The sequence below is a fragment of the Oryctolagus cuniculus genome, chromosome 4, assembly GCF_051225735.1.
Source record: "Oryctolagus cuniculus isolate XC-2025 breed Fujian yellow rabbit chromosome 4, ASM5122573v1, whole genome shotgun sequence".
Classification (NCBI taxonomy): domain Eukaryota; kingdom Metazoa; phylum Chordata; class Mammalia; order Lagomorpha; family Leporidae; genus Oryctolagus; species Oryctolagus cuniculus.
This window is the reverse complement of record NC_142870.1, coordinates 81,405,373-81,431,957: the sequence shown is the minus strand read 5'-3', so window position 1 is coordinate 81,431,957 and position 26,585 is coordinate 81,405,373. Positions and strand designations below refer to the sequence as shown.

Genomic DNA, 26,585 nt, shown 5'->3' with positions numbered 1-26,585 from the left:
ATAAATTACTGTTAACGCTTAAGACTTGGCTTTTGTATCCAAGCTCAATGAATTACTTTGAAATAGTTTTGTAATAACCTCAGATATACATGTAAGGTGACAAAAGGAAGGAAGCTTTTCTGAAATAGCTGTTTTCCTTAGGGGTTTATCACGTTTAGAGTAGCTGAAGTTATCATTCACATTAGTTACACTGAGCCCTGGGTAGCAGGTACCCTCCCCCCCCCCCCTTTTTTTTTTAAAATCTTGTGTCATTAAGAGAGATGTAATCTTAAAAAGTTGGAAGCTGTCAGTTTCTCAGTCAAGCGGTTAATGATTTAGAAACAAATATTTCAGAAGGTCACCATCAAGGAACACTCATTTTAGAGCAGATATTTATTTGCATATGTATTTCTTTTTTGACTAATGTCAAACCAAGTTTTTGATTTAGTATACTGTCAACTTTTTGACCTTTGATGTCTGTAAGTATGGTGACAAGTCAGTGTTTTCTTTAGAATTGATTCCAGTGTTTTGCTTTGGTGTAATGGAATAAAAGCAGAGTTGGTGAATTTGGGTAACTTTGATTTTTACATTTAGATAGAGTAGGGAATGATGGTGAAAATATGTGGATATTAAGAGGTATTCCAGTTCTTCATATCTATCTGTGTTAAGTACTGAAGCAAGTACCTGCCCAGTTGTTACTGGCAACTGTTGTCAGTGGCTACCTGCAGTACTGTGAAAGGGGATCCTCCGCCACTTGTCATTTAGAAACAACTTCTTTTGCCTGATAACTTTCCTTGAACTTTCCCCCTAAAAAGAAGCATGAATGTAGCAGATTTCCTTAGATGAAACCCCAACTATATGGCACATCTTCATGGCTTTGATGTTCTACCTTTTAAAGATCATTGTACACATTACTCATCTCAGTTTCTTAAGTAAGCATTGACTCCTCGTTTTCAGATGGAAGGGAGTATACCAGGCACTGGGAGAAAGGACAATTTATGGACTCTGGCTTACAGATAAATTTAGATTTCTGTGCAAAAGTAGAATCAACTCAGGTGCAAGTGAAAGTGGTTAACTATTTTGTGATTTTTAATAACTGTTAGATTTTGATGACTTTTTCCTCATTTAACAGAGCTTTACTGAGCACCCAGTGTTTTGCAACAGCAGGAATATAAAGCATTTCTTTGCAGTTTGCATTATAATGGGAGAGCCAGACATAAACAAGCACAGTGTAATGAACTGTAGAGTTTTCTATACAAAATGCTCAAAATACTGTTGTGCCCAAGGACAAGACACATATGCTATTTGTGGGAAGTTCCTTAGGGAGAGCATCACAGAAAAGGGGCATGAAGCCAAATACGCGTGTCTGTGCATGTCGGGGTGTGGAGGAGTGGGTGTGTATCTGAAAAAAGATTCCTGAAACAGTACTTACCCTTATTGTGGTTGGAAACTTTTATTCTGAGGCTGGGCACAATTCTGTAATCCCAATAACACCCGGGAAATTTTGGAGTTAAGCAGGGTACGATGGGTAGTTAATATTTACTGACAGCTCACTATGTACAGATACTGTGCTGAGTGTCTTGTTAAATGTCTCTTACAGTCCTTGTGTTAATGTTGAAAGGGAGGAGCTGTTACTGTCCCATTTTATAGATGAGGAAATAGTTAGAAATGCACAGAAATGAAGAAACATCCCCAAGTTTATATACTCTCATAAATGGTGGAGCCAGGATTCCAGCTGAAGTCTTTGTGGTTCCAGAGCACACATGGGAAATCCCTAATTGTGCTGAATCGAACTAGAAGCAGAAAAATATCTTTTGCCCTGTTTGAGTGTTTCTTGTCTGCCTCTAGGCTTATTATGGCTTAATCTCCCAATGTGTTATGTGACATCGAAAGTGGTGGCAGCAAAGGTTGGAGCCTGCATGTTACAAAGAACCATTGAGAAGAATGTAAGGACTGAAGAGGAGTCAGGGGAAAGCAGTCACTGTAATTCCCTAACAAAGAAAAGTTCCTTTCAAAGAAAGACTCAGTTCTGCCCCACTGTCCCCCAACCCTCCCATGGAACCAACATAAGTAAAGACTATAAAATATGTCTGTCTTGTAATCAAATTACCTGGAGGTTAAACCTATTTGGGAACACACACACACACACATACATGAATATGAATATATGTGTATATATTCCCAAATAGATTTATATATGTATAAAATACATACATGTGTGTGTGCATGTGTGTGCACATCTAGAGAGAGAGAGAGAGAGAGAGAGAGAGAGAGAACCATAGATTTGTTCTGTATCATTCTTTTTTTTTTTTTTTAAGGATTTATGTTATTTATTTGAAAGAGTTACAGAGAGAGGTAGAGCCAGATAGAGAGAGAGAGGTCTTCTGTCCGCTGGTTCACTTCCCAAATGGCTGCAGTGTCCAAAGCCAGGAGCCAGGAGCTTCTTCCGGGTCTCCCATGTGGGTGCAGGGGCCCAAGGACTTGAGCTATCTTGTACTGCTTTCCCAGGCCATAGCAGTTAGCTGGATTGGAAGTAGAGCAGCTGGGACCCAAACCGGCACCCATATGGGATGCCTGTGCTACAGGCCAGGGCTTTAACCTGCTGTACCACAGCACTAGCTCCCTGTATCATTCTTAAATGTTCTTTTTTTTTTTTTTAAGATTTCTTTATTTTTATTTGAAAGTCAGAGTTACACAGAGAGAGGAGAGTCGGGGTGGAAGGGTCTTCCATCCGCTGGTTCACTCCCAATTGGCAGCAACAACCTGAGCTGCGCCAATCCGAAGCCAGGAGCCAGGAGCCTCCTCTGAGTCTCCCACGTAGGTGCATGGGCCCAAAGACTTGAGCCATCCTCTACTCCTTTCCCAGGCCATAGCAGAGAGCTGGATCAGAACTGGAGCAGCCGGGACTTGAACTGGCACCCACATGGGATGCCGGCGCTTCAGGCTAGGGCTTTAACCACTGCGCCACAGCGCCGGCCCCTCTTATAATGTTTTGAATAATTTTTATTTTTGAGGGACAATAGTGTTTAAAAGCTTGCCTGTGTCATAGCTTTCTCTCTCTCTAGGTACTTCATTATTTATTTAATTTCTTAAAGATTTATTTATTTAAAAGGCAAAGTTAACAGAGAGAGGTTAAAGGAGAGAAATAGAGGGAGAGGGAGATGGAAGGAGGGAGGGAGGGAAGAAAGGAGAGAGAGAGAGAGAGATCTCTTCCATCTCCTTGTTCACTTCCCAATGGCCGTGACAGCTAGGGCTGAGCCAGGCCAAAGCCAGGAGCTTCATCTGGGTCTTCCATGTGAGTGCAGGGGTCCAAGCAGTTGGACAGTCTTCCACTGCTTTCTTGGGCCATTATCAGGGAGTTGGATTGGCAGAGGAGCAGCCAGGACACAAACTGGTGCTCATATGGTATGCTGATGTTGCAGGTGGCAGCTTAACACTTCACTACAATGCTGGCCCCTGGTACTTAGTTTAGAATAATACTTTTAAATAGCTATGGCAGTTAAAAAGCATTCCCTGTGTTTCTCCATTTTTAAATTGTCAAGCAAGTAATGATTCATCTATCAACTGATCCACAAAGATTGTATGGTGAGAAAAACCATCACTATTTCTTCTTCTTCTTTTTTTTTTTTTTTAAACTTATTTGAGAGGCAGAGTTATAGCGAGAAGGAGGACAGAGAGAAGAGTCTTCATCCACTGGTTCACTCCCCAAATGGCCACAGTGTTCAAAGCCAGGAGCCAAGAGCTTCTTCCGGGTCTTCCACATGGGTGCACAGGCCCAAGGACTTGGGCTATCTTACACTGCTTTCTCAGGCCACAAGCAGAGAGCTAGATTGGAAGAGGAGCAGCCTGGACAGAAACCAGCACCCATCTGGAATGCTGGCACTGCAGGCAGAGGCTTAGCCCACTACGCCACAGCACTGCCCTGAACCATCACTTCTTAAAGGCACTGTTTTCTTTATGCCTTCCTCATCCCCTTTGGTCTCCTGTTTCCTCAGCCCCCAGGCCTGTTCTCTTCTCTGTTTGCAGTGTGATCAAGAATCGCCTCCTGTGTGCTGCAAGGCTGTCTACTGGGATAGGGTGGGCGGGAGCAGGAATAGCTGCTTTGGTCTAGTGCCTCCAAGACAAGGTGCAGGCTGCCGGCACCATGAAGAGCACGCCTTTGACCACCCACAGTGAACTCTTAGAACAGCTGGAATGCAGGAGCCCTTCCAGACCATGTGAACCTGGATATGGTTGGATAGATTTACAGATGCCACTGGGAAGTTGCGTACCTCACAGACCAGGGGCTGCTTGCCTTTCTGAGATTTCTTTCTGGTGCAGCAAGAACCAAAACTGCATGCAAGAACTTTCTGTAATTGATCCTGTAGAGAAAGCAATGGAATTTAAATCTACTAAAATTTCATTTACACTTAAGGTTTCAGTAGATGAGAGTCTTCAAACCATGTTCTCAGGGCCCAGAAAAAACTGTGACTCAGTAAGCCATAGTCTCTGTGAAAGGAGGTAGCCTCAGCAGGTTGACTTGATGATGATGCAGGATGATCCTCAGACGCCAGTAAAGGCTGAGATGCAGTAGAACAGGTAACACATGGACAGATGCTGAGATGGAGGAATCAATCACTTGGCCAAGTGGGCACTGGCCGTATGTTTATTTGTTACTTTAAGAAATGGTATTTCAGTTAGAATTTTTTTAAATAGGCTAGAGTAAGGTTATTTGACTTGTGATCAAAACAAAAGGATGTTGGGGTCTTAAAGTAGTCATCTGAAATTACTCGTGTCTTTAATGGCTGTCTGCATTTGACAGCACCAGTATTTATGTGAAAATATAGCAATTTTTAAAATATACTTGGTGGGGGGGCGGCACTGTCGCGCAGTGGGTTAAAGCCCTGACCTGAAGCACCAGCATCCCATATGGGCGCCAGTTCTAGCCCCAGCTGCTCCTCTTCTGATCCAGCTCTTTTCTGTGGCCTGGGATAGCAGTGGAAGATGGCCCAAGTCCTTGGACCCTTGTACCCACATGGGAGACTCGGAAGAAGCTCCTGGCTCCTGGCTTCGGATCGGCGCAGCTCTGGCCGTTGTGGCCATCTAGGGAGTGAACCAGCGGTTGGAAGATCTCTCTTTCTATCTCTACCTCTCTCTGTAACTCTTTCAAGTAAATAAAATAAATCTTTAAAAAATTTTTTTTAAATATACTTGGAAATCTAGTATTGACACTAATTCTCCTGAAGGTATCATTTAAACCTTTTTCACACTTTTGGAACTCTACCTGGCCTTGGATCAACCTGAGAATGAAACCAAGCTCCTCTTAATATATGCTTTAAAAGGAGAAATTGTGGAGCAGTTGTTCAGCCTAGTGGTTGAGGTGTCTGTGTCCCACATCCATGACTCTGGATGCCTGTTAATGCAGACCCTAAGAGGCAGCAGTGATGGCTTCAGTGATATGGTTTCTGCCACCCTGTGGGAGACATGGGAGACATGGACTGTGTTCCTGGCTCCTGACTTGAGCCTGTGGAGGGAGTTGGGAAATGTGGAGGTCAACCCTGATTATTTCAGGCATTTGGGAATTCCAACATATGGGAACTCACTGTTTCTGTCTGCTTCTCTTTTCTCTCTCTGTCACATACACACACACTCTTGTGCTGCCTGTAGTTTCACAGGACATTAATTTGTATAAAAGATTTTGCTTTGCTAAAAATACAGTGTTTTAATTTGGCTTAAATGATACATTTGGTGTGAAAATTAGTATTAAAATAATATGTGACTAACAAAGATATCATTTTATTATATTAAGGAGTGCTATATTTCTTTGATAAGATTTGATCACTTAGACTCTGTGACCTTCTTTGGAATTGCACTTAATGATTTAGTATTCTGTTCCACAAGCTGGTTATGTTAACCGAAAAAACAAAGTCATTACCTGCTTGGCTGCTCTGACTAACAGTAAAGACATTTTTTTCTGGCTTTTAAAAACCGAGAATATAGCTTGCTTTCACCTTCAAACACAAAAATGTTTAACTTGCTCTGGACAGGCTATCACTTAATTCTTTGTCTGAAATTTGGGCTTGACTAGGAAATACCATTGTAGGGATGAGTGATTTTTCACCCATAGGCTGCTCTCAAAAATCCTGGTTAAAGCTTAGTGTTTTCAGACTAAGGTACTGAAAACTGTCAAAATGCAAATATCCTCAGGACTGTAGTTGTTAGTAATTATAGAGATTTATATATCTTTGTGACCATTGCAGAATCTTTGCTTATGGTATATTTGGGGATATGGGAGAGAAGGTGAGGACTTGAGGCTGTGCTTAAAGACAGTAATTCTTGGCTGGTGCCACAGCTCACTAGGCTAATCCTCCACCTGCAGCGCCGGCGCCCCGGGTTCTAGTTCTGGTTGGGGCACCGGATTCTGTCCCAGTTGCTCCTCTTCCATTCCAGCTCTCTGCTGTGACCCGGGAAGACCCAAGTGCTTGGGCCCTGCACCCGCATGGGAGACCAGGAGGAAGCACCTGGCTCCTGGTTTCGGACCAGCACAACGCGCCAGCGGTAACACGCCAGCCATAGCGGCCACTTGGGGGATGAACCATTGGAAAAAAAAGGAAGACCTTTCTCTCTCACTGTCTAACTGCCTGTCAAAAAAAAAAAAAAAAAAAAAAAAGACAGTAATTCTTTGTGATCATTTTGTTTAAGGCCAGAATTACTGCTTAGGTAGATACCAAGGTTAAGTATTTGTTGTCACTGGCAGGTATATTTTGTGATCAGGTGCTTTTGTCTCAGGTGTCTTTTCCTTTGCTTTTTTTTTTTTTTTTTTTTTTTTTTTGGACAGGCAGAGTGGACAGTGAGAGAGGGAGGCAGAGAGAAAGGTCTTCCTTTGCCATTGGTTCACCCTCCAATGGCCGCCACAGCTGGCGCACCGCGCCTATCCAAAGGCCAGAGCCAGGTACTTCTCCTGGTCTCCCATGGGGTGCAGGGCCCAAGCACTTGGGCCATCCTCCACTGCACTCCCTGGCCACAGCAGAGAGCTGGCCTGGAAGAGGGGCAATCGGGACAGAATCCCGCGCCCCGACCGGGACTAGAACCCGGTGTGCCGGCACCGCAAGGCAGAGGATTAGCCTACTGAGCCGTGGCGCCAGCCCCTTTGCATTTTCTAAATGCAGATAATAGAATAAATAGAACAGCATATATCCTTGTGCATTGTTTTCTTCTTGCCTGTGAATATTTTACTGTAAGAAAGTGCCAGTCTTAGCACTGTGTGTCAGAGGAGGGGTCACTGAGGAGTAAAGAACTTAGGTACAGTTGAGAATTTTTACTTTTTTTTTTTTTTTTTTTTTTTTTGACAGGCAGAGTGGACAGTGAGAGAGAGACAGAGAAAGGTCTTCCTTTGCCGTTGGTTCACCCTCCAATGGCCGCCGCGGCCGGCGCACCGTGCTGATCCGATGGCAGGAGCCAGGAGCCAGGTGCTTTTCCTGGTCTCCCATGGGGTGCAGGGTCCAAGCACCTGGGCCATCCTCCACTGCACTCCCTGGCCACAGCAGAGGGCTGGCCTGGAAGAGGGGCAACCGGGACAGAATCCGGCGCCCCGACCGGGACTAGAACCCGGTGTGCTGGTGCCGCTAGGCGGAGGATTAGCCTAGTGAGCCGCGGCGCCCGCCATAGAATTTTTACTTTTTCTGAATTTCTCTAGTAAGCCACAGAATCACAGAATATTTATCTTTTTAAATCTTTTTTTTTCTAATGTTTTTACTTATTTGAAAGGCAGAGTCGCAGTGAGAGGGAGAGATAGAGAAAGAGATCTTCTATCCTCTGGGTCACTCCTTAAATGGTTGCAACAGTCAGGTCTGGACCAGGCTGAAGCCAGGAGCTAGAAACTCCATCCTGGTCTCCCACGTGGGTGGTAGAGGCCCAAGTGGGTGGAACATCCTCTACTCCTTTCTAGACACATTAGCGGGAAGGTGGAACAGAGCAGCTGCGACTTAGCAGTGTTCCAGTGTGGGATGCAAGCAGTGTCACAGGCACCGGCTTAAGCTGCTATGCCACAATGCTGGCCCCAGACTAGCTGTCTTGATATTCTAACTATTATCGCAGTTATGGTTGCTTTTTACTGCTGTGGCAGTTTCCATACTTTGTTTTTTATTTAGTTAGTGAACACTGAGTTATGAAACCATATCTATATGTAGGGAAGTTTTTAAAAATGATCCCCCCTCAACTCCTAATAAAAGGAATTTTGAAAATAAACCAAGTCATTTAAAATTATACATGTTTATAGGTTTGTTTCTATATACAGTTCTTTTTTTAAGGCTTTAGTTCTTAGATATATACAGTTCTATCTCTACAGATATAATAAGAAACTCTGGAAAAAAATGTCTCCCAAGTTAGTGTTCATGCCTGAAACACAGTTGAACTTTTCCTCTTGACTGTGATTCTTACTCACAACCATGTTAAATAGCTGAATAACACCATTATTTTTTTTTTAAACCAGTTGGGCTAGTGGGGTGGGGTTAAAGAGAATGTTGATTTGCCCTTGGCTAACCTAGCTCATCACTCTGTACTTCCTCCCATATAGTTCAGTTATTGATAAAAATCAGTTTTCCAAAGTTGTAATTTATAGTTTATCATCCATAATGAAGTCTTATGAAAAGAAATAGTTACAGACCCGTCTAGGGTTGAACTCTTCCTTGTGAGGCTGAAGGAACTTCTGAATACATTGATTCTACTGAGAGTGTTGTGTGTACCAGGAGTTCTTGGCATTGGGATTGCTGGAGCTGGATAGCACTGGCGTGCACAGAACTTGCCAAAGAAGATTAAGCAGGGAAGGACACGTTGCAGTGACTGACAGACTCTGGTTTAACGAAGCATTCAGAAGCCAAATTTTTTTTCCTCTGCCACAGTGTTAATAATTCATGTCAGATGTTTCAGATACACATAAAACATATCAGAACTTAACACACCTGCAGAAAGTTTTACATTATATAATAAAACATTTCAGTAAAGATGAGGGGAATCACATACATATGTAAATTATATACATATATAATTTTACCATACATTTTAAATTTTTTAGGGGATATGGTCATCCAGATGATGAAGTCCATTTTAATACTATATTTTAGAACTAAAATATGGAGAATTAGAGGCTTTATAATGAGAGCTGCTTAGTTTTTAATTAAGCATATATATTTTTTATATGTGAATATCCTTCTCCCTCAAACCCAAATTTAAAAAAACAAGTTTACTATTTGATTTGACATGTCTCTAGTTTAACAAAATTGGGACTCTAGAAGCAATCTCATTCTTATGTATAACTTGACTGGAGGAATATATCAATCATGTGACTGGGAATTTGACAATGGGTATGTGGTACAGACAGCCTGTGCTGTTAGGAGCTGAGATGAAACAAACCAGAGAGGATTCAGATTGACGGCTTCCTGGAAGAGGCAGCACTGAGGTGGCCTTGAGAGTGAGACATAGGTCTTAGTTGAGTTTGCTGAGAGGAGCTGTCGGTGGTAGAGAAAAAGGGCATGACAGAAGCAAAGGCCAGCAGAGCAGTCAGCACACAGAGTAGTGAGTGAGAACTCGGGCAGACAAGCAGGCATCCAGACAGCTGCATGTGCTAGACAGGGCCAGCACTGTGTTATGTATACAGACTGACAAGCACCTGAATGAGACACTCAGGAGTGTCAGCAAATAGCCAGGGCATTTAAGTGCATGTTGAAATAATAGAATGTTAATGATAAATGATTTTTGAGGAAAGTTGAAATTTGAGAAATAGTGCTTTTATGTTAATGATTATGTTATGAAAAGTTTTCTATAATTACTATTTTACCTAAAATATATTTTTTTCCGAGGATTGCAAATGTATTAAAAATTTTTGTTTGGATATTTAAACAAACTTTTCAAACAAGTGGAACAACATGGTTAAGCTTCAAAGAATGTAATATTACTTCAATTTTGGCCAGTTTGAGAATTTGACATAACTTGGAATTCACAATATTTTTTTAATTTTATTTAATAAATATAAATTTCCAAAGTACAGCTTTTGGATTACAGTGGCTTCCCCCCCCCCCGCCCCGTAACCTCCCTCCCACCCGCAACCATCCCATCTCCCACTCCCTCTCCCGTTCCATTAACATCAAGATTCATTTTCAATTAACTTTATATACGGAAGATCGATTTAGTGTATATTAAGTAAAGATTTCAACAGTTTGCAGCCACACAGAAACACAAAATGTAAAGTACTGTTTGAGTACTAGTTATACCATTACTTCACATAGTACAACACATTAAGGACAGATCCTACATGGGGAGTAAGTGCACAGTGACTCCTGTTGTTGATTTAACAAATTGACACTCTTGTTTATGGCATCAGTGATCACCCGAGGCTCTTGTCATGAGTTGCCAAGGCTATGGAAGCCTTTTGAGTTCGCCAACTCTGATCTTATTTAGACAAGGTCTTAGTCAAAGTGGAAGTTCTCCCCTCCCTTCAGAGAAAGGTACCTCCTTCTTTGATGGCCTGTTCTTTCTTTCTGCTGGGATCTCACTCAGAGATCTTTCATTTAGGTGGTTGTTGTGTTGTGTTGTGTTGTGTTGTGTTGTGTTTTGCAACGGTGTCTTGGCTTTCCATGCCTAAAATACTCTCATGGGCTTTTTAGCCGGATCCAAGTGCCTTAAGGGCTGATTCTGAGGCCAGAGTGCTGTTTAGGACATCTGGCATTCTATGAGTCTACTGTGTATCCTGCTTCCCATGTTGGATCATTCTCTCCTTTTTAATTCTATCGGTTAGTATTAGCAGACACTAGTCTTGTTTATATGATCCCTTTGACTCTTAATACTCTCATGATCAATTATGAACTGAAACTGATCACTTTGACTAGTAAGATGGCATTGGTACATGCCACCTGGAATTCACAATATTATGGTGAAACAAAGAAAGTGATGTTCCTAAACTTTAGATCTTTGTCAGTTTTGAACATAGTAGAAAGCATGAATTGTCAAAAACAGAGCTGAGAACTCCCCAAACTTAACACACAGAGCTTCCTAAATTTAAAAAACATTTTCATTTATCTTTTATTTAGTAGAGAGAGCAAGCGAGCTAGCAAGTGAGCATTCCAGGTCTGACATTTTGCAGAGGGTTTACCTGCTGCCTGCTGCGCTGGCATCCCATATGGGTGCTGGTTCAAGCCTTGACTGCTTCATTTCTGATCCAGCTCTCTCCTAATGCACCTGGGAAGGCAGCAGAAGATGGCCCAAGTGCTTGGTCCTTGCACCCACGTGAGAGACCCGGATGGAGTTCCAGGCTCTTGGCTTCAACATGGCTGCTGTGGCCATTTGGGGGATGAACCAGCAGATGAAAGATCTCTCTGTCACTCTCTTTCAAATAAATAAAAAATCTTAGAAAAGAGAAAATAAAAGGCACTCCAATCTGCTGGTTCAGTCCCCAGATACTCACAACTTTGGGACTGGGCTGTGTTGAAGCTGGGGGCTTGTAGCTCAAGGGGTTCTTGAGCCATCCTTGCTGCCTCCAGGATTTGAATCAGAAGGAAACTGGAGTTGGAAGCCAGATCCTGAAACCGAACCCAGGCACCTCCATTATGGGATGCAGGTGTCTTACTGGCATCTTAAACCACTAGGTCAAGTGCCTACTCATCCCCACCCCAAACTGTTTTAAAATTACTTCTGACATTGGTTTCTGATTTTTGTTGTTTTGGGTTTTCTAGAAAATAAGAGTAGAACAATCTAAAACTATCTTTGATTCCTTTGTCTTCCTTTTGTATGGGTTCTCTTTGGACCCTGAGAAGTAATTTTATATTGTATAGATTATGAAACCCTAATACACTTGAATCCAGAGCTAATGCTTTTGTCTTACAAATCCATTGACACAAATAGCCAGTTGTTTCCTTGAAGTAAAACACCTGAAAACCTTCAGGATTTTTCCAGTACTTGATGTTGCTGTTCTGACAGCAGTCACTGCTGCTTCAGAATCCAATTGAGTGAATCGACATTTGTGACTTCAGACCTTGAATTCAGTTTTCAAATGTGTGGATTGACTGGCAGAAATTTTCTGTTTGTTGTTCATTAGATGACCTTTAGGCTTAACATTCATGTATTTTACTTGGCCTTTTGACAAAAGAATGACAAAAGTGCACTGTCTGATTTGGAAATAGTCATGATGAAGAAATAGGATTTAGAATGCTTAAGGTAATCTAAGTTTAGTTACCAAGGTTATTCTTATTTTTCTGGATACTTGTAAGATGTTACAAATCTGAAGAGTTTCTGTTTTTTTTTTTTTTTTTTTTTTTTTTTTTTTTTTTTTTTTTTTTTTTTTTTTTTTTACAGGCAGAGTTAGAGAGAGAGAGAGACAGAGAGAAAGGTCTTCCTTTTTCTGTTGGTTCACCCCACAAGGGGCCGCTACGGTTGGCACGTTGTGGCTGGCGCACTGCACAGATCCGAAGCCAGGAGCCAGGTGCTTCTCCTGGTCTCCCATGCGGGTGCAGGGCCCAAGCACTTGGGCCATCCTCCACTGCACTCCCTGGCCACAGCAGAGAGCTGGACTGGAAGAGGAGCAACAGGGACAGGACTGGTGCCCTAACTGGGACTAGAACCCAGGGTGCCGGTGCTGCAGGCGGAGGATTAGCCTAGTGAGCCCCGCGCTGCCGAGTTTCTGTTTTTCAAAAATGCTTAAATGTCATTTCAGTCCACATTTGAATTAATGAAAATATCTTGCCATTATTTTCTTCTTTGAAAGCAGGCAGAGTAACAACAACTTGTTAAAAAAAAAAACCAACCTGCACATATTTTGGAACTTATCTGCTTTTCTGCAGGGCTTTTAGAGAGACACTGACTTGATGATGCTGTTGAGAAGTGTAGGTTGTAGCAGCAGACGGTTGTTTATCTAGCCAGCTTCATCATTCATGCTATCTTCTTTGTTGGCCCTCAATGCAAGAACTTCCCACTCTGTGTTTCCTATACTACTTTGTTTTTTTCTTAAACTGTAACTGTGTTTCCTATTCATAACTATATAGAATAGGTGATAGAAAAACTAAAAGTTTATATTAAGATTTGTTTTGTTTATTTGAAAGGCAGAGTTACAGAGAGAGAGAGAGAGAGAGAGATTTTCCTTCTGCTGTTCACTCCCCAAATGGCTGCAACAGCAGGGACTGGGCTAGACTGAAGCCAGAATCCAGGAACTTCTTCTGGGTCTCCCACGTGGGTGCAGGGGCTCAACTTCTTGGGCCATCTTCTGCTGGTTTCCCAGGTGCAACAGCAGAGAGCTGGCTAGGAAGTGGAGCAGCTGGGACTCGAACTGGTGCCCTATGGGATGCCAGCGTTGCAGGTGGTTTCACCCTCTGTGCTACAGTGCTAGTCCCACCCCCATGTATTTTCATCCTCCAAATTCATTGTAAGGCTTAATTGATTTTTTTTTTTTTTTAATTTTTTGACAGGCAGAGTTAGAGAGAGAGAAAGGTCTTCCTTTTTCCATTGGTTCACCCCCAAGTGGCCACTATGGCCGGCGCGCTGCACCGATCCGAAGCCAGGAGCCAGGTACTTCCTCCTGGTCTCCCATGTGGGTGCAGGGCCCAAGTACTTGGGCCATCCTCCACTGCCCTCCCAGGCCACAGCAGAAAGCTGGACTGGAAGAGGAGCAACCGGGACAGAATCCGGCGCCCCGACTGGGACTAGAACCCAGTGTGCCAGCGCAGCAGGCGGAGGATTAGCCAAGTGAGCCGCGGGGCAGGCCTTAATTCATTCTTGTTCACTTAAATTTAAGTACTTATTTTGATTTTCTAATGGTGCCTAAGGAATGAATTTTTTTCTTAAGATTTATTTATTTGAAAGTCAGAGTTAGAGAGGGAGAGAGAGAGAGAATATGTTCCATCCACTGGTTCACTCCCCAGGTGACCACAAAGCCCAGTGCTGGACCAGGCCAAAACCAGGAGCCAGGAGTTTCATCCAGGTTTCCCACATATGGGTGGTAGGGACCCAAATACTTGAGTGATCTTTTGCTGCATTCACAGGCACATTAGCAGGGAGCTAGACCAGAAGTGGAGCAGCTGGGACTCCAGCTGGCACACAAATGGGATGCTGGCTTCGCAGGCAGGGCCTTAGCCAGCTGTGCCATAACACTGGTCCCTCAGACTTTAATTTTTTTTTTTTAAGGATAATTGGCAGAAATGGACAATGCTGTTATAGAAATCTGGAACTAAAGTATAATTTGAAGGCTAAAGTTAAAATACAGTGACATGCAGAAACCATGGACATAAGCACAAGGGACTGGCCTACAGCCATTTGAAGGGATGTCATTACGTTGATGAGATGCTAGGCAGGGATGGAGAAGAGAGGATTGTACAGGCTGGGGTGGAGGTCAGGTGCCAACCACAGTGCTTGGTGCTGTGCTTTCATCCCTTGGACTGTTGCTAGCAGTGGCTATTGCAAGTTGCTGAGACTTTTTTCTGATATTAAAAAGAACAAGATTACAGCCAAAAAACAAGCAGCATAATGGATTATGCTAGCAGAATAATAGCATTTTTTTGTTATCTTTCCCTTGTATTTTTTATATCATCTTGTATTTGAAACCTGTTAAGTTTGTATTGTTTTTACATTTTGGATGACAGTTTTTGGAATATTGCATATAAAATTAAGTTTACATTAAGTTACTACTCTGATGAATTGAGAGTTGAAACCACTGTTTCTGTAATGGTTTGGGTTTATTTGCTCAGCAGTGTTTGGGTTTTAGATCTAATTCATTAGCTATGAAATTGTTTCCCCCTGCAGGAAAGTAAGTTTCAAAGCTAATCCCAATTTTTCTTTCCCCTGCTTCATTGAAATGATTGCTTTTATAATGAGATTTCTGAGGAATGCCACTATCATACTCTAGCAAAGTACATTTTATTAAATGATGAGGGCCTGAGCTGTGAACCAGACTTTAAGACTAAAAGTTGAATGAAATGCATGTGAATTACATTTCAAAGGCCAAATAAAGATAGGTAAAGTTTAATAGTGTTAACAGAAGGAACTGAAGAAGTGTGTAAAACAGATAGGCCAATGCTTTTCAAATTTCTTTTCCTGTATGATAATTTTCAAATGAAATTCTCCATGGGAACAATATCAGTAGTCAATTAAAAAGCAAGGGAAATTATTCTAAGTGGTTTTCCTTGTCTCTTGATGAGCTGCTAAGATGATACCAATTACTATGTGATCTGTTTCTGTCAACATTTGACACCAAATGTTTGGGAGTTTTTCACACACCAACAGCCAGTTCTCCAACTCTCTGAACACCCGTTGGGTGTCCTACAGTCTAATTTAGCTCTGACACTGTCCAGTCTACCTGTAGTTACCATCAGATCCAGCAAGGGCTCTGTCCCACAGTTTTGTCCTACTTCATATGCAGATCTGGGCCCCTGTACATCTGACCAGCCATAAATTAAGGGTTTCCTGTAAGCCTCTTGGATTTGATAATTTGCTAGAACAGCTCACAAAACTCAGGACAATATGTGTATTTACTGTTTTATTATAATGGATTAGGTGAAAGATACATGGAGTGATGTCTGGAAGTTCACAGGTGCAGGAGCTTCGAGGATGCACCACCCTTGAAGCACCTGGATGTGTTCACAACCCAGAAGGTCTTCACTGAGGGGCTTCTGTGGAGGTTCGCTGATGTAGGCAGGGAAGGTTATTAAGTTGGTCTATAGCCTCTCTTCCCTCTCTGGAGGCTGTGAGGTAGGGAGTAGGGCTGAGAGTTCTGGGTTTCTAGTCATGACCTGGTCTTTCTGATGAACAGCCCCTATTCTGAAGCTATGTAGAGTCATACCAAGCATCACCTCGTTAGGACAAAAGTGACTTCTACTGCCCAGGAAATTCCCAGGGATTTAGGAGCTCTTTATCAGGAGCAAAAGGCACTTCTGTCACTCTCATCACCCAGGAAATTGTAGAAATATTGGGAGCTGTGTGTCAGGAATCAGACTTAATGCTAGAACAGAATATGCTGTATCACTTCTATCATTCAGGACATTACAAGGGTTTCAGGTGTACTTTGTGAGGGGACAAGGATCAGCTGTTTCTTATTATGCCATCAGTGTTACTGTTGTTTATATGAGATGTCAGTGCTAAATCTAAAGTACCTGAAGAATTAACCTCTATGGAACAACTGTAGTACGAATGTTTTCAGAATAGAATTAAACACTTGTAAGTGGATGCATTGCATAGCATGTGAATTAATCTCATTTAAGTTTTTTTTTTTTAAGAATCTTTGCAAAGAACTATAGAAAACATTATTTCTAATGTAGCCTAAAGTGGATCTGCTAAGTTCTGTTTCAGAACAGAAAATGGTTCAGTTGGACTAATTTATAAATGTGATGCATTTAAATCTTACAGAGTTTCACTGTATTATTTTTTTTAAACTTTTATTTAGTAAATATAAATTTCCAAAGTACAGTTTATGGATTACAATGGCTTCCCCCCCATAACTTCCCTCCCACTCGCACCCCTCCCATCTCCCACTCCCTCTCCCGTTCCATTAACATCAAGATTCATTTTCGATTATCTTTATATATAGAAGATCGATTTAGTATGTATTAAGTAAAGATTTCATCAGTTTGCACCCACACAGAAACACAAAATGTAAAGTACTGTTTGAGTACTAGTTATACCATTAGTTCACATTGGAAAACACATGAAGGACAGATCCCACATGAGAAGTAAGTACACAGTGACTCCTGTTGTTGACTTAACAATTTGACACTCTTGTTTATAGCGTCAGTAATCTCCCTAGGCTCTAGTCATGAGTTGCCAAGGCTATGGAAGCCTATTGAGTTCGCCAACTTTGATCTTATTCAGACAGGGTTGTAGTCAAAGTGGAAGTTCTCTCCTCCCTTCAGAGAAAGGTACCTCTTTTTTTGATGGCCCTGTTCTTTCCACTGGGATCTCACTCACAGAGATCTTTCATTTAGGTTGTCGTCGTTGTCATCGTGTTTGTTTGTTTGTTTTTTGCCACAGTGTCTTGGCTTTCCATGCCTAAAATACTCTCATGGGCTCTTCAGCCAGATCCGAATGCCTTAAGGGCTGATTCTGAGGCCAGAGTGCTATTTAGGAATCTGCCATTCTATGAGTCTGCTGTGTATCCCGCTCCCCATGTTGGATCGTTCTCTCCCTTTTTGATTCTATCAGTTGGTATTAGCAGACACTAGTCTTGTTTGTGTGATCCCTTTGACGCTTAGACCTATCAATTGTGAACTGAAATTGATCACTTGGACTAGTGAGATGGCATTGGTACCTGCCACCTTGATGGGATTGAATTGGAATCCCCTGGCACATTTCTAACTCCACCATTTGGGGCAAGTCCGATTGAGCATGTCCCAAATTGTACATCTCCTCCCTCTCTTATTCCCACTCTTATATTTAACAGGGATCACTTTTCAGTTAAAATTTAAACACCTAAGAATAATTGTGTGTTAATTACAGAGTTCAACCAATAGTACTAGAACAAAAAAATAAAATACTAAAAGGGATAAAGTATTACATTGTACATCAACAGTCAGGACAAGGGCTGATCAAGTCACTGTTTCTCATAGTGTCCATTTCACTTCAACAGGTTTCCCCTTTGGTGCTCAGTTAGTTGTCGCCGATCAGGGAGAACATATAATATTTGTCCCTTTGGGACTGGCTTAATTTGCTCAGCATAATGTTTTCCAGATTCCTCCATTTTGTTGCAAATGACCGGATTTCGTTGTTTTTGACTGCTGTATAGTATTCTATAGAGTACATGTCCCATAATTTCTTTATCCAGTCTACTGTTGATGGGCATTTGGGTTGGTTCCAGGTCTTAGCTATTGTGAATGAGCTGCAATAAACATTAATGTGCAGACAGCATTTTGTTTGCCAATTTAATTTCCTTTGGGTGAATTCCAAGGAGTGGTATGGCTGTTTTGTGGGGTAGGGTTATATTCAGGTTCCTGAGGAATCTCCAGACTGACTTCCATAGTGGCTTAACCAGTTTGCATTCCCACCAGTTTAAGTATATTATTTGTAAATAGTGCTTTGTGCAGTGCATTTGACTGTATTATATGTCATTGATCCAGTAGTGTCAGTAGTGAACTTTATTTGCATTTGGACTTAGTCATCATCAATTCTGGGCATTTTTTTCTGGCTGTATAAGCTGAATGGCCTGATTTGTACTATGATATAACAGTTTGATATCTTAGAATTGGTAAAATTTTCCTGGGCGCTTTGGAGTATAAGATTAAATTTTGGGCTAACATCAAAAAAAAATTTTTTTTTTTTAATCTAAATGAATAGAACCATTCTCAACTGCTGTTACAGAATACTGCAGAATTGGATTTGGAACTTAGCTTGATGACAACTTGAAAGTGTTTCTTAATTCAGCCTAGTACAAAGGCGCTTCAAAAGCTCAAAAGCTTCTTTTTTTTTTTTTTTTAAGATTTATTGTATTTATTTGAAAGGCAGAGTTACAGAGAGGGGGAGAGATGGAGACAGAGAGAGAGAGAGAGAGAGAGAGAGATTCTCCATCTGCTGATTCACTCCCCAAATGGCCACAACTGCCAGGGTTGGGCCAAGCCGGAGCCAGGAGCTTATTTCAGGTCTCCCATGTGAGTTTAGGGGCCAAGTACTTGGGCCATCCTTCGCTGCTTTCCCAGGCACATTAGCAGGTGCTGGTGCAGAAGTGGAGCAGCTCGCTGGGCTTGAACTGGTGCCCATATGGGATGCCAGCTCCACAAGTGGCTGCTTAACCCTCTACGCCACAACTTATGGAAACCAGGCCAAAACCAGGAGCCAGGAGTTTCATCCAGGTTTCCCACATATGGGTGGTAGGGACCCAAATACTTGAGTGATCTTTTGCTGCATTCACAGGCACATTAGCAGGGAGCTAGACCAGAAGTGGAGCAGCTGGGACTCCAGCTGGCACACAAATGGGATGCTGGCTTCGCAGGCAGGGCCTTAGCCAGCTGTGCCATAACACTGGTCCCTCAGACTTTATTATTATTTTTTTTAAGGATAATTGGCAGAAATGGACAATGCTGTTATAGAAATCTGGAACTAAAGTATAATTTGAAGGCTAAAGTTAAAATACAGTGACATGCAGAAACCATGGACATAAGCTCTTGTCATGAGCTACCAAGGCTATGGAAGCCTCTTGAGTCCACAAACTCCAACATTATTTAGACAGGGCCATAGTCAAAGTGGAAGTTCTCTCCTCCCTTCAGAGAAAGGTACCTCTTTCGTTGATGGCCCCTTTTTTCCACTGGGATCTCACTCACAGAGATCTTTCATTTAGATTTTTTTTTTCCCCACAGTGTTTCGGCTTTCTATGCCTGAAATGTTCTCATGGGCTTTTTAGCCAGATCCAAATGCCTTATGGGCTGAATCTGAGGCCAGAGTGCTGTTTAGGGCATTTGTCAATCTATGAGTCTGCTGTGTGGCCTGCTTCCCATATTGGATCATTCTGTTCTTTTTAATTCTATCTATTATTATTAGCAGGCACTTGGTCTTATTTATGTGATCCCTTTGACACTTAATCCTATCTTTATGATCAATTATGAACTTAAACTGATCACTTTAATTAGTAAGATGGCATGGGTATCTGCCAACTTAATGGGATTTGGAGTCCCATGGCAAGTTTTTAGCTTTACCCTTAGGGGTAATTCTGAGGAAACGTGTGGTGAGCTGTACATCTCCTCCCTCTCTTATTCCCACTCTTATTTTTAACAGGGATCCATTTTCAATTTGATTTAAACATCTAAGAATAATTCTGTGTTAGTAAAGAGATCAACCAAGGGTATTAAGTTGAACAAGAAAATACTTAAAAGAACAAAATAGTAAGCTGATCCTCGACAGTCAGTACATGGGCTGATCAAGTCATTGCTTCTCATAGTGTCCATTTCACTTCTGCATGCTTCCTTTCAGGTGCTCAGTTGTCACGGATCGGGGAGAACATATGATATTTGTCCCTTTGGGGCTGGCTTATTTCACTCAGTATGATGTTTTCCAGATTCCTCCATTTTGTTGCACATGACTGGATTTTTTTTTTTATCACTGTATAGTATTCTGTAGAGTACATATCCCATAATTTCTTTAGTCTTCAGTTGATGGGCATTTAGGTTGATTCCATGTCTTAGCTATTGTGAATTGAGGTACAATAAACATGGGGGTGCAGATAACTGTTGTATTTGCTGATGATTTGTATATGATTAATTATATTTATTCTAATAATGTAGAAAGTTACTAGTTTCATGCTGTGCTTATAACAGTTAAAATGTAGTTGCCGGCCGACGCCTTGGCTCAGTAGACTAATCCTCCGCCTTGTGGTGCCGGCACACCGAGTTCTAGTCCCGGTCGGGGTGCGGGATTCTTCCCTGGTTGCCCCTCTTCCAGGCCAGCTCTCTGCTATGGCCTGGGAGTGCAGTGGAGGATGGCCAAAGTGCTTGGGCCCTGCACCCCATGGGAGACCAGGAGAAGCACCTGGCTCCTTGCTTCGGATCATTGGAGGGTGAACCAACGGCAAAAGGAAGACCTTTCACTCTATCTCTCTCTCTCTCACTGTCCACTCTGCCTGTCAAAAAACTGCCAGAGAGAGGCCGGCGCTGCAGCTCAATAGGCTAATCCTCCGCCTGCGGCACTGGCACACCAGGTTCTGGTTCCAGTCGCTCTTCTTCCAGTCCAGCTCTCTGCTGTGGCCCAAGAGTGCAGTGGAGGATGGCCCAAGTGCTTGGGCCCTGCACCCCATGGGAGACCAGGAGAAGTACCTGGCTCCTGGCTTTGGATTGGTGCGGTGTGCCGGCCACAGCAGCCATTGAGGGGTGAACCAATGGAAAAGGAAGACTTTTCTCTCTATCTCTCTCTCTCTCACTGTCCACTCTGCCTGTAAAAAAAGAGAAAGAGAGAAAGAGAGAGAGAGAGAGAGGGAGGGAGGGAGGGAGGGAGGGAGGGAGGGAGGGAGGAAGGAAGGAAGGAAAACAGCCTGAGAGAAAGGACAAGTTATTCACAAACAACTAATAAGAGTGGCTGCTTTTTCATTAGAAATGGTGAAAATCAGAAGTAAATGGAATGGACAAAAATGGAGTAAATTTTAGCTTGCATTAAAAGAAACAATAAAGAATTCCTTAGTTTGAAGAAAAAGGGTTCCATATAAAAACATGGAAATGCAGGAAGGAATGAAGAATGATAGAGATGGGGCTGGTGCTGTGGTGTAACAGGTTACATTGTCCCCTGCAACACCGGCATCTTAGAGGGGCACCATTTCAAGTCCTGGCTGCTCTGCTGTGCTTCTGATCCATCTCCCTGCGAATGTACCTGGGAAATCAGTAGAGCATAATCTTAAGTCCTTGGGCTCCTGCACTCACATGGGAGACCCAGATGAAGATCCTGGCCCAACTTTGGCCATTGCAGCCATTTGGGGAAAGAACCAGTGAATGGAAGATCTCTCTCTTTTAGTCCCCCCTCACCCCCATAACTCTGCCTTTCAAATAAATCTTTAAAAAAAAGTGATAGAGACCTATGACCAAGTATAAATGGGTTGTCACATACAAAGCAGCGATAATTATGAGTCTTAAATTTTTTTATAAAGATTTATTTTTATTTATTTGAAAGTCAGAGTTACACACACAGAGAGAGAGAGAGAGAGGTCTTCTATCTGTTGGTTCACTCCCCAGATGGCCGCAACGGCCAGAGCTGTGCCGATCCAAAGCCAGGAGCCAGGAGCTTCTTCTGGGTCTCCCACACAGGTGCAGGGGCCCAAAGACTTGGGCCATCTTCTACTGCTTTCCCAGGCCATAGCAGAGAGCTGTATTGGAAGTGGAGCATCCGGGACTCGAACCTGTGCCCATATGGGATGCCGGTGCTCAAGCCAGGGCATTAACCCACTGCGCCACAGCGCCAGCCCCAGGTCTTAAATTCTGTGTACCATTAAAATATGTAACAATAGCAAAATGAGTGAAGCAGGCATTTGGGATCAGTGTTCTAAGGTGTGAGTATTGTCATGGAATGATAAAACTGATACTTTATATCAGAGTATAATAATTTCTTTCTATGAAAACATAGAAAAATTGAGAACAAGATCAAATAGGGCAGAAATATGAAAAAATATGTTGTTTGAGCAACCCTTATTCAAAATGCTTGAGAACATAAATATTTTAGAATTGAGATTTTTTTTTTTTTTTTTTTGGTTTTGGAATATTTGCATATACACATTGAGGTATCTTAGGGAGAAGGCCCAAGTCTAGACACAAAAATCATGTACCTTTTTCACATTCCCAGAAGCTAACTTTATATAATATTCTCTTTCTCTCTCTTTTAAGACTTATATTTATTTTAGATTTATGTATTTATTTGAAAGGTAGAGTTAACATATGGAGGGGGTTGGGGCTGGTGCTGTGGTGCAGTGGGTGAAGCTGCTGCCTGCAGTGCCAGCATCCCCTATGGGCACTGGTTCGGGTCCCAGCTGCTCCACTTCCAATCCAGCTCTCTGCTGTGGCCTGGGAAAACAGTGGAAGATGGCCGAAGCCCTTGGGTCCCTGCACCCACATGAGAGACCCGACAGAAGCTCCTGGCTCCTGGCTTCGGATTGCCACAGCTCTGGCTGTTGCGGCCACTTGGGGAGTGAACCAGCAGATGGCCTCTCCTCTCTCTGTGTAGCTTTGACTTTCAAATGAATAAATAAATCTTAAAAAAAAAAAAAAATAGAGAGAGGGAGAGACAGATCTTTCATGTTTTGGGTTATTCTTGCAATGGCCCGAACTGGGCCAGGCCAAAGCCAGGAGCCAGGAACTCCATCCAGTCTCCCATGGGGTGGCAGGGGTCCAAGTACTTGGATCATCTTCTGCTGCTTTCCCAGGTGCATTAGCAGGGAGCTGGATCAGAAGTAGAGCTGCCAGAATTCAAACCCGTGTTTGGGATGCTAGTGTTGCAGATGGTATCTTAACTCGCTGTGCCACAGTGCCAGCCTCAATATTCTTCCATAATTTTTTGCATAAAACAGTTTTGTAGTGTAGAATTTTTATACTTGGGGCAATCAAGAAGTTTTATAATTTGTCACATTTGACATTTTGGATTTTTGGAGAAGACATGCTCAGCCTACACTTTATTTATTCTTAATAAGGCAGTAAAGAAGAATAAAAGGATCAAAGAATAGATGGAACAAGCAATAAGATACTAGATTTGCCGGCGCCGCTACTCACTAGGCTAATCCTCCGCCTTGCGGTGCCGGCACACCGAGTTCTATTCCCGGTCAGGGCGCTGGATTCTGTCCCGGTTGCCCCTCTTCCAGGCCAGCTCTCTGCTGTGGCCAGGGAGTGCAGTGGAGGATGGCCCAAGTGCTTGGGCCCTGCACCCATGGGAGACCAGGAGAAGCACCTGGCTCCTGCCATCGGATCAGCGCGGTGCGCAGGCTGCAGCGTGCCGGCCGCAGCGACCATTGGAGGGTGAACCAACGGCAAAGGAAGACCTTTCTCTCTGTCTCTGTCTCTCTCTCACTGTCCACTCTGCCTGTCAAAAAAACAAAAAAAACAAAAACAAAAAAAAACTAGATTTAATCCATAATACCTCAAAATGTACCTTAAATGTAATAGCCCCAAACTGCATATTAGATCAAAACAGAGCCTTATGGCAGGCTTTTTAGAAGAGATGTATAAGGAGTCTGTAAGATGGAACATAAAGTGATAGAAGAAAAATATTTGTCCCTAGAGCAACCCTTAGCACTATCCATATAAATTTCCATTATGAGGAATAAATGTTGCACATCCTACTCAACTATTAAAAAAATAAATGAATGTCACAACTTTGTTGAAAAATTTCATAAGATCAATGGATGTATTTATAGGATGATACATTTACCAAGGCTGAAGCAAGAAAAGATAATCATGTAAGTAGTCCTCTATCCACCAAAGGCCCTGAATCTGAATTTAAATTTAATTTCCACAACTTCCAGGATCAGGTGGCTCCCTTGGTACATCCTTCTGAACATTTAAGGAAGAAATAATGCTAGTCTTAATCAAACTGTCCCAGAAAATAGGAAAAGATGTCTTAAGAAGCCATCCTTGATACCAAACCCTAAGAAGGACATGAAAAGAACAAGAAATTGCAGACTTGTTTTATTTCACCAGCACAGGTACAAGATTGCTATGCAGAGTATTAGTGATCAGATCTAGCAATGTTTGAAAAGGATGATTTATCATGACAGCATTGGCTTTCATAACATAAATTTTGCAGTTATGCAAAATGGGTTAAATATTCACAAATTAGATCTAATTTACCCCATTGATAAAGGAGGAAAATTGTGTTTTGGGAGATGGAAAGCATTTGATAAAATTTGACATTTTATGATTTACAGAGGTGGAGAACCTTTTTTCTGCCTAGGGCCATTTGGATGTTTATAACATCATTCACGGGCCATAACAAAATTATTAGCTTAAAAATTAGCCTGTTACAGATTTATTAAATTTCGAGTGCCATCTGTGGGGAGCAACCCGGACTAGACTAAGTTACTGGAATTAAGACTTATTCTATGCATCTGCTCTCCCCCAATATGGCGTTGGGAGAGAAGTAAACAGCTTCCGCACAGCTGCCTCCAGTTCAGCTAATAAACTGTAGGACTTGCTCCTGATTGGAGAGCGGCGTACTCGGCGTGTGGGCAGCCGAGTTGGGATTGGCGGAGGAGGACTATAAAGGAGGAGAGAGACGGCATGCACCAGGAACATCTAAGGGGAACATCTAGCTGAAGGAACACCCGTGCAGCCCCCGAGAAAGCTGGCCGGCGGTGTGCCGCTCCCCTGCGGAAGTGGGGAATGTGGCCAGGGGGAACTGCCCTTCCACGGAGGTGGAAGGGATAGTAGCCAACCCGGGAAGAACCAGCAGCAAACCCGGGGAGGGCCGAGCAGACAAAAGAACAGCGCAGGGTCCTGTGTCGTTCCTCCACGAAGAGGGGGAGCGACAGCCATCTATGATTGCCTTGGTTGGGCAGACCAAATGATTTGTGGGCCTTATATGGGCGGTAGGCCAGACTAGTTCCTTGAATTGAAAAGTTAACTCTTGGGTAACTAGGGAAAATAAGCTGCCTTTAATACCTTCGTGTATAATAGTCCCCCTTATTCTCTGTGGTTTTACTTGTAGTATCAGTTACCTATGGTCAACTGCCATCCAAAAATACTAAATAGAAAGTTCCAGAAGTATTCTAAGTTTTAAATTGCACACAGTTCTGAGCAGGGTGTTAGAATCTCGTGCCTTCCCACTCTGTCATACCTGGGATGTGAGTCATCCCCTTCTCCAGCGTTTTCACACTGTATACTCTATACCTGCCTGTTAGTCACTCTGCAGCCCATCTGGCTTGTCAGTAGACTGTCACGGTGTCACAGGTTTGTGTTCAAATGCCTTTATCTTACTTCATAATTATCCCAAAGGGCAAAAATGATACTGCTGGCGCTTTGTTTATATGCCAGAGAGAAGCCATGCAGGCCATAGAGTGCATCCTCTACGTGAGAGGCTGAAAGCATGAGGATTCTTCAGAATGTTCATGGGAAAAATGCGTATTGTGAAAAAAACCATATGTGGATTTTGGAAAAGATTTTATACCAAAATAAACTTCTAAATATATTTTTCCTCAAAGGTTTTTTTTTTTTTTTAAGAGTTTTTTAAAAAAATGAGAGGTAGAATTACAGACAGAGGGAGAGACAGAGAGAAAGGTCTTCCATTCACTGGTTTACTCCCCCAGATGGCCACAACAGCCAGAACTGGGCCAACCCAAAGCCAGGAGCCAGAAGCTTCTTCCAGGTCTCCCATGCAGGTGCAGCGGCCCAAGCACTTGGACCATCTTCTACTGCTTTCTCAGGCTATAGCAGAGAGATAGATCAGCAGAGGAGCAGCTGGGGCACAAACTGGAGCCCATATGGGATGCCGGCACTGCAGGTGGAGGCTCAGCCCACTATGCCACAGCGCCGGACCCTCCACAGATCTTTTGACATGATTTCATATAATAAGGTCGTCTAAGAGAGACCACATTCATGTTACTTTTATAATACATTACTATAATTATTCTATTTAATTGTTGCTGTTGATCTCTTCCTCTGCCTAATTTATAAGTTAAATTTTTTTAAAATGTATTTTGTTTTAGAGGCAGAGGAAGACACAGACAGACATATAGACACAGGGCAGGCATTGTGTTATAACAGGGTAAGCTGTTGCTTGGGACATGAGCATCTCATATCTGAGTGCCTGGGGGTAAAGTTTGAACTCTGCTTTCCATCTAGTTTCCAGCTAATGCAGAGCTTGGAAGGCAACAGATGATAGCTCAAGTACTTCTGCCCCTACAACCCATGTGGGTGACCTGGGTGAAGTTTCTGGGTTCAGCTGGGCCCTGACTATTAAGGGCAGTTGGAGAACCAGCAGATGGAAGATCAGTATCTATCTTTCTCTCTCTCTCTGTTTCGAAAAATAAAAAAATAAACTTTAAAAAATGAAAGTGAGTATATATATTTTTAAAAGGTTTTTATTAGGCCGGCTCCGCGGCTCACTAGGCTAATCCTCCGCCTTGTGGCGCCGGCACACCGGGTTCTAGTCCCGGTCGGGGTGCCGGATTCTGTCCCGGTTGCCCCTCTTCCAGTCCAGCTCTCTGCTGT

General features: G+C 42.6%; 1 protein-coding gene across 17 annotated transcripts in view; it reads left to right on the top strand.

Annotated features, from left to right (window-relative positions):
• Window positions 1-26,585, top strand: part of ZNF148 (zinc finger protein 148) — a 171,305-nt gene that overhangs the window by 119,093 nt on the left and 25,627 nt on the right. The gene's annotated exons all lie outside the window — the stretch shown is intronic.